The following is an 8962-nucleotide window of genomic DNA, read 5'->3' as shown; positions in this document are numbered from 1 at the left end:
CATGACGTCGCCCACGCAGCGTCACTACGCAGCGGCGCATCAATCAACCTGAGCGTTGTGACGTCACCACGCAGCGGCGCATCAATCAACCTGAGCGTCATGACGTCCCCCACGCAGCGTCACTACACAGCGGCGCATCAATCAACCTGAGCGTGGTGACGTCACTACGCAGCGGCGCATCAATCAACCTGAGCGTCATGACGTCCCCCACGTAGCGTCACCACGCAGCGGCGCATCAATCAACCTGAGCGTGGTGACGTCACTACGCAGCGGCGCATCATTCAACCCGAGCGTGGTGACGTCACCACGCAGCGGCGCATCAATCAACCTGAGCGTGGTGACGTCACTACGCGGCGGCGCATCAATCAACCTGAGCGTGGTGACGTCACTACGCAGCGGCGCATCAATCGACCTGAGCGTGGTGACGTCACTACGCAGCGGCGCATCAATCAACCTGAGCGTGGTGACGTCACTACGCAGCGGCGCATCAATCGACCTGAGCGTGGTGACGTCACTACGCAGCGGCGCATCAATCAACCTGAGCGTGGTGACGTCACCACGCAGCGGCGCATCAATCAACCTGAGCGTCATGACGTCCCCCACGCAGCGTCACTACGCAGCGGCGCATCAATCAACCCGAGCGTGGTGACGTCACTACGCAGCGGCGCATCAATCAACCTGAGCGTGGTGACGTCACTACACAGCGGCGCATCAATCAACCCGAGCTTGGTGACGTCACTACGCAGCGGCGCATCAATCGACCTGAGCGTGGTGACGTCACTACGCAGCGGCGCATCAATCAACCTGAGCGTGGTGACGTCACTACGCAGCGGCGCATCAATCAACCTGAGCGTGGTGACGTCACCACGCAGCGGCGCATCAATCAACCTGAGCGTCATGACGTCCCCCACGCAGCGTCACTACACAGCGGCGCATCAATCAACCCGAGCGTGGTGACGTCACTACGCAGCGGCGCATCAATCAACCCGAGCGTGGTGACGGCACTACGCAGCGGCGCATCAATCAACCTGAGCGTGGTGACGTCACTACGCAGCGGCGCATCAATCAACCTGAGCGTCATGACTCCCCGACGCAGCGTCACTGCGCAGCGGCGCATCAATCAACCTGAGCGTGGTGACGTCACTACGCAGCGGCGCTCCAATCAACCTGAGCGTCATGACGTCGCCCACGCAGCGTCACTACGCAGCGGCGCATCAATCAACCTGAGCGTTGTGACGTCACCACGCAGCGGCGCATCAATCAACCTGAGCGTCATGACGTCCCCCACGCAGCGTCACCACGCAGCGGCGCATCAATCAACCTGAGCGTGGTGACGTCACTACGCAGCGGCGCATCAATCAACCTGAGCGTGGTGACGTCACCACGCAGCGGCGCATCAATCAACCTGAGCGTGGTGACGTCAATACGCAGCGGCGCATCAATCAACCTGAGCGTGGTGACGTCACTACGCAGCGGCGCATCAATCAACCTGCGCGTGGTGACGTCACTACGCAGCGGCGCATCAATCAACCTGAGCGTCATGACGTCCCCCACGTAGCGTCACCACGCAGCGGCGCATCAATCAACCTGAGCGTGGTGACGTCACTACGCAGCGGCGCATCAATCAACCTGAGCGTGGTGACGTCACTACGCAGCGGCGCATCAATAAACCTGAGCGTGGTGACGTCACTACGCAGCGGCGCATCAATCAACCTGAGCGTCATGACTCCCCGACGCAGCGTCACTGCGCAGCGGCGCATCAATCAACCTGAGCGTGGTGACGTCACTACGCAGCGGCGCATCAATCAACCTGAGCGTCATGACTCCCCGACGCAGCGTCACTGCGCAGCGGCGCATCAATCAACCTGAGCGTGGTGACGTCACTACGCAGCGGCGCTCCAATCAACCTGAGCGTCATGACGTCGCCCACGCAGCGTCACTACGCAGCGGCGCATCAATCAACCTGAGCGTTGTGACGTCACCACGCAGCGGCGCATCAATCAACCTGAGCGTCATGACGTCCCCCACGCAGCGTCACTACACAGTGGCGCATCAATCAACCTGAGCGTGGTGACGTCACTACGCAGCGGCGCATCAATCAACCTGAGCGTCATGACGTCCCCCACGTAGCGTCACCACGCAGCGGCGCATCAATCAACCTGAGCGTGGTGACGTCACTACGCAGCGGCGCATCAATCAACCTGAGCGTGGTGACGTCACCACGCAGCGGCGCATCAATCCACCTGAGCGTGGTGACGTCACTACGCAGCGGCGCATCAATCAACCTGAGCGTGGTGACGTCACTACGCAGCGGCGCATCAATCAACCTGAGCGTGGTGACGTCACTACGCAGCGGCGCATCAATCAACCTGAGCGTGGTGACGTCACTACACAGCGGCACATCAATCAACCCGAGCGTGGTGACGTCACTACGCAGCGGCGCATCAATCCACCTGAGCGTGGTGACGTCACTACGCAGCGGCGCATCAATCAACCTGAGCGTCATGACGTCCCCCACGTAGCGTCACCACGCAGCGGCGCATCAATCAACCTGAGCGTGGTGACGTCACCACGCAGCGGCGCATCAATCCACCTGAGCGTGGTGACGTCACTACGCAGCGGCGCATCAATCAACCTGAGCGTGGTGACGTCACTACGCAGCGGCGCATCAATCAACCTGAGCGTGGTGACGTCACTACGCAGCGGCGCATCAATCAACCTGAGCGTGGTGACGTCACTACACAGCGGCGCATCAATCAACCCGAGCGTGGTGACGTCACTACGCAGCGGCGCATCAATCAACCTGAGCGTGGTGACGTCACTACGCAGCGGCGCATCAATCAACCTGAGCGTCATGACGTCCCCGACGCAGCGTCACTGCGCAGCGGCGCATCAATCAACCTGAGCGTGGTGACGTCACTACGCAGCGGCGCTCCAATCAACCTGAGCGTCATGACGTCGCCCACGCAGCGTCACTACGCAGCGGCGCATCAATCAACCTGAGCGTGGTGACGTCACCACGCAGCGGCGCATCAATCCACCTGAGCGTGGTGACGTCACTACACAGCGGCGCATCAATCAACCCGAGCGTGGTGACGTCACTACGCAGCGGCGCATCAATCGACCTGAGCGTGGTGACGTCACTACGCAGCGGCGCATCAATCAACCTGAGCGTGGTGACGTCACTACGCAGCGGCGCATCAATCAACCTGAGCGTGGTGACGTCACCACGCAGCGGCGCATCAATCAACCTGAGCGTCATGACGTCCCCCACGCAGCGTCACTACACAGCGGCGCATCAATCAACCCGAGCGTGGTGATGTCACTACGCAGCGGCGCATCAATCAACCTGAGCGTGGTGACGTCACTACACAGCGGCGCATCAATCAACCCGAGCGTGGTGACGTCACTACGCAGCGGCGCATCAATCAACCTGAGCGTGGTGACGTCACTACGCAGCGGCGCATCAATCAACCTGAGCGTCATGACTCCCCGACGCAGCGTCACTGCGCAGCGGCGCATCAATCAACCTGAGCGTGGTGACGTCACTACGCAGCGGCGCATCAATCAACCTGAGCGTCATGACTCCCCGACGCAGCGTCACTGCGCAGCGGCGCATCAATCAACCTGAGCGTGGTGACGTCACTACGCAGCGTCACTACACAGCGGCGCATCAATCAACCTGAGCGTGGTGACGTCACTACGCAGCGGCGCATCAATCAACCTGAGCGTGGTGACGTCACCACGCAGCGGCGCATCAATCAACCTGAGCGTGGTGACGTCACTACGCAGCGGCGCATCAATCAACCTGAGCGTGGTGACGTCACTACGCAGCGGCGCATCAATCAACCTGCGCGTGGTGACGTCACTACGCAGCGGCGCATCAATCAACCTGAGCGTCATGACGTCCCCCACGTAGCGTCACCACGCAGCGGCGCATCAATCAACCTGAGCGTGGTGACGTCACTACGCAGCGGCGCATCAATCAACCTGAGCGTGGTGACGTCACTACGCAGCGGCGCATCAATCAACCTGAGCGTGGTGACGTCACTACGCAGCGGCGCATCAATCAACCTGAGCGTGGTGACGTCACTACACAGCGGCGCATCAATCAACCCGAGCGTGGTGACGTCACTACGCAGCGGCGCATCAATCAACCTGAGCGTGGTGACGTCACTACGCAGCGGCGCATCAATCAACCTGAGCGTCATGACTCCCCGACGCAGCGTCACTGCGCAGCGGCGCATCAATCAACCTGAGCGTGGTGACGTCACTACGCAGCGGCGCTCCAATCAACCTGAGCGTCATGACGTCGCCCACGCAGCGTCACTACGCAGCGGCGCATCAATCAACCTGAGCGTTGTGACGTCACCACGCAGCGGCGCATCAATCAACCTGAGCGTCATGACGTCCCCCACGCAGCGTCACTACACAGTGGCGCATCAATCAACCTGAGCGTGGTGACGTCACTACGCAGCGGCGCATCAATCAACCTGAGCGTCATGACGTCCCCCACGTAGCGTCACCACGCAGCGGCGCATCAATCAACCTGAGCGTGGTGACGTCACTACGCAGCGGCGCATCAATCAACCTGAGCGTGGTGACGTCACCACGCAGCGGCGCATCAATCCACCTGAGCGTGGTGACGTCACTACGCAGCGGCGCATCAATCAACCTGAGCGTGGTGACGTCACTACGCAGCGGCGCATCAATCAACCTGAGCGTGGTGACGTCACTACGCAGCGGCGCATCAATCAACCTGAGCGTGGTGACGTCACTACACAGCGGCACATCAATCAACCCGAGCGTGGTGACGTCACTACGCAGCGGCGCATCAATCAACCTGAGCGTGGTGACGTCACTACGCAGCGGCGCATCAATCAACCTGAGCGTCATGACGTCCCCCACGTAGCGTCACCACGCAGCGGCGCATCAATCAACCTGAGCGTGGTGACGTCACCACGCAGCGGCGCATCAATCCACCTGAGCGTGGTGACGTCACTACGCAGCGGCGCATCAATCAACCTGAGCGTGGTGACGTCACTACGCAGCGGCGCATCAATCAACCTGCGCGTGGTGACGTCACTACGCAGCGGCGCATCAATCAACCTGAGCGTGGTGACGTCACTACACAGCGGCGCATCAATCAACCCGAGCGTGGTGACGTCACTACGCAGCGGCGCATCAATCAACCTGAGCGTGGTGACGTCACTACGCAGCGGCGCATCAATCAACCTGAGCGTCATGACGTCCCCGACGCAGCGTCACTGCGCAGCGGCGCATCAATCAACCTGAGCGTGGTGACGTCACTACGCAGCGGCGCTCCAATCAACCTGAGCGTCATGACGTCGCCCACGCAGCGTCACTACGCAGCGGCGCATCAATCAACCTGAGCGTTGTGACGTCACCACGCAGCGGCGCATCAATCAACCTGAGCGTCATGACGTCCCCCACGCAGCGTCACTACACAGCGGCGCATCAATCAACCTGAGCGTGGTGACGTCACCACGCAGCGGCGCATCAATCAACCTGAGCGTGGTGACGTCACTACGCAGCGGCGCATCAATCAACCTGAGCGTGGTGACGTCACTACGCAGCGGCGCATCAATCAACCTGCGCGTTGTGACGTCACTACGCAACGGCGCATCAATCAACCTGAGCGTCATGACGTCCCCCACGTAGCGTCACCACGCAGCGGAGCATCAATCAACCTGAGCGTGGTGACGTCACTACGCAGCGGCGCATCAATCAACCTGAGCGTGGTGACGTCACCACGCAGCGGCGCATCAATCAACCTGAGCGTGGTGACGTCACTACGCAGCGGCGCATCAATCAACCTGAGCGTGGTGACGTCACTACGCAGCGGCGCATCAATCAACCTGAGCGTGGTGACGTCACTACGCAGCGGCGCATCAATCAACCTGAGCGTGGTGACGTCACCACGCAGCGGCGCATCAATCAACCTGAGCGTGGTGACGTCACTCACGCAGCGACACTACACAGCGGCGCATCAATCTACCCGAGCGTGGTGACGTCACCAAGCATCGGCGCATCAATCAACCTGAGCGTGGTGACGTCACTACGCAGCGGCGCATCAATCAACCTGTGCGTGGTGACGTCACTACGCAGCGGCGCATCAATCAACATGAGCGTGGTGACGTCACTACGCAGCGGCGCATTAAATCAAACTGAGCGTGGTGACGTCACCACGCAGCGGCGCATCAATCAACCTGAGCGTCATGACGTCCCCCACGCAGCGTCACTACACAGCGGCGCATCAATCAACCTGAGCGTGGTGACGTCACCACGCAGCGGCGCATCAATCAACCTGAGCGTGGTGACTTCATTACGCAGCGGCGCATCAATCAACCTGAGCGTGGTGACGTCACTACGCAGCGGCGCATCAATCAACCTGAGCGTGGTGACGTCACTACGCAGCGGCGCATCAATCAACCTGAGCGTGGTGACGTCACCACGCAGCGGCGCATCAATCAACCTGAGCGTGGTGACGTCACTACGCAGCGGCGCATCAATCAACCCGAGTGTCATGACGTCCCCCACGCAGCGTCTTACGCAGCGGCGCATCAAACAACCTGAGCGTGGTGACGTCACTACACAGCGGCGCATCAATCAACCCGAGCGTGGTGACGTCACTACGCAGCGGCGCATCAATCAACCTGAGCGTGGTGACGTCACTACGCAGCGGCGCATCAATCAACCTGAGCGTCATGACGTCCCCGACGCAGCGTCACTGCGCAGCGGCGCATCAATCAACCTGAGCGTGGTGACGTCACTACGCAGCGGCGCTCCAATCAACCTGAGCGTGGTGACGTCACTACGCAGCGGCGCATCAATCAACCTGAGCGTGATGACGTCACTACGCAGCGGCGCATCAATCAACCGAGCGTGGTGACGTCACCTCGCAGCGGCGCATCAATCAACCTGAGCGTGGTGACGTCACCACGCAGCGGCGCATCAATCAACCTGAGCGTCATGACGTCCCACATGCAGCGTCACTACACAGCGGCGCATCAATCAACCCGAGCGTGGTGACGTCACCACGCAGCGGCGCATCAATCAACCTGAGCGTGGTGACGTCACTACGCAGCGGCGCATCAATCAACCTGAGCGTGGTGACGTCACCACGCAGCGGCGCATCAATCAACCTGAGCGTGGTGACGTCACCACGCAACGGCGCATCAACCAACCTGAGCGTGGTGACGTCATTACGCAGCGGCGCATCAATCAACCTGAGCGTGGTGACGTCACTACGCAGCGGCGCATCAATCAACCTGAGCGTGGTGACGTCACCACGCAGCGGCGCATCAATCAACCTGAGCGTGGTGACGTCACTACGCAGCGGCGCATCAATCAACCTGAGCGTGGTGACGTCACCACGCAGCGGCGCATCAATCAACCTGAGCGTGGTGACGTCACTACGCAGCGGCGCAACAATTAACCTGAGCGTGGTGACGTCACTACGCAGCGGCGCATCAATCAACCTGAGCGTGGTGACGTCACTACGCAGCGGCGCATCAATCAACCTGAGCGTGGTGACGTCACCACGCAGCGGCGCATCAATCAACTTGAGCGTGGTGACGTCACTACGCAGCGGCGCATCAATCAACCTGAGCGTGGTGACGTCACTACGCAGCGGCGCATCAATCAACCTGAGCGTGGTGACGTCACCACGCAGCGGCGCATCAATCAACCTGAGCGTGGTGACGTCACTATGCAGCGGCGCATCAATCAACCTGAGCGTGGTGACGTCACTACGCAGCGGCGCATCAATCAACCTGAGCGTGGTGACGTCACCACGCAGCGGCGCATCAATCAACCTGAGCGTGGTGACGTCACTACGCAGCGGCGCATCAATCAACCTGAGCGTGGTGACGTCACTACGCAGCGGCGCATCAATCAACCTGAGCGTGGTGACGTCACCACGCAGCGGCGCATCAATCAACCTGAGCGTGGTGACGTCACTACGCAGCGGCGCACCAATCAACCTGAGCGTCATGACGTCCCCCACGCAGCGTCACTACACAGCGCATCAATCAATCTGAGCTTGGTGACGTCACTACGCAGCGGCGCATCAATCAACCTGAGCGTGGTGACGTCACTACGCAGCGGCGCATCAATCGACCTGAGCGTGGTGACGTCACCACGCAGCGGCTCATCAATCAACCTGAGCGTGGTGACGTCACTACGCAGCGGCGCATCAATCAACCTGAGCGTGGTGACGTCACTCACGCAGCGACACTACACAGCGAAGCATCAATCTACCCGAGCGTGGTGACGTCACCACGCAGCGGCGCATCAATCAACCTGAGCGTCATGACGTCCCCCACGCAGCGTCACTACACAGCGGCGCATCAATCAACCGAGCGTGGTGACGTCACCTCGCAGCGGCGCATCAATCAACCTGAGCGTGGTGACGTCACTACGCAGCGGCGCATCAATCAACCTGAGCGTGGTGACGTCGCTACACAGCGGCGCATCAATCAACCCGAGCGTGGTGACGTCACCACGCAGCGGCGCATCAATCAACCTGAGCGTGGTGACGTCACTACGCAGCGGCGCATCAATCAACCTGAGCGTGGTGACGTCACCTCCCAGCATTCTCTGGTCTGTAAACGGATGAGACTAGGCCATCAAGAAGGACTTCTCTGATGTAGGCTGATCAGTTTCAAAGGCATTGTATATATAATTATCAGAGCATGTTTGTTTGCATATTAACAAGTACGTGGTAAAAGCAGAACTTGATTCCTTAAAAAGGTTTCTATTTGGTGTTTGAACATCTTAACACCCGTTTTATTGCCAGAAAGGGTAAAGTCGATATCTTTTTTATATTTTGACACGGTCAAAAAAGTCTCATGACAAATGATTTCTATTTGTAAGCACAGAAGTAATTTTCACAATGGGCGTTTTGCGTTTAAGTAGTGGTATATACAGAAAAGCATTA

Source organism: Petromyzon marinus, chromosome 30, assembly GCF_048934315.1.
Source record: "Petromyzon marinus isolate PM22_M1 ecotype Great Lakes invasive population chromosome 30, UKy_Petmar_22M1.pri1.0, whole genome shotgun sequence".
NCBI lineage: Eukaryota > Metazoa > Chordata > Hyperoartia > Petromyzontiformes > Petromyzontidae > Petromyzon > Petromyzon marinus.
This window is presented reverse-complemented; position numbering follows the sequence as displayed.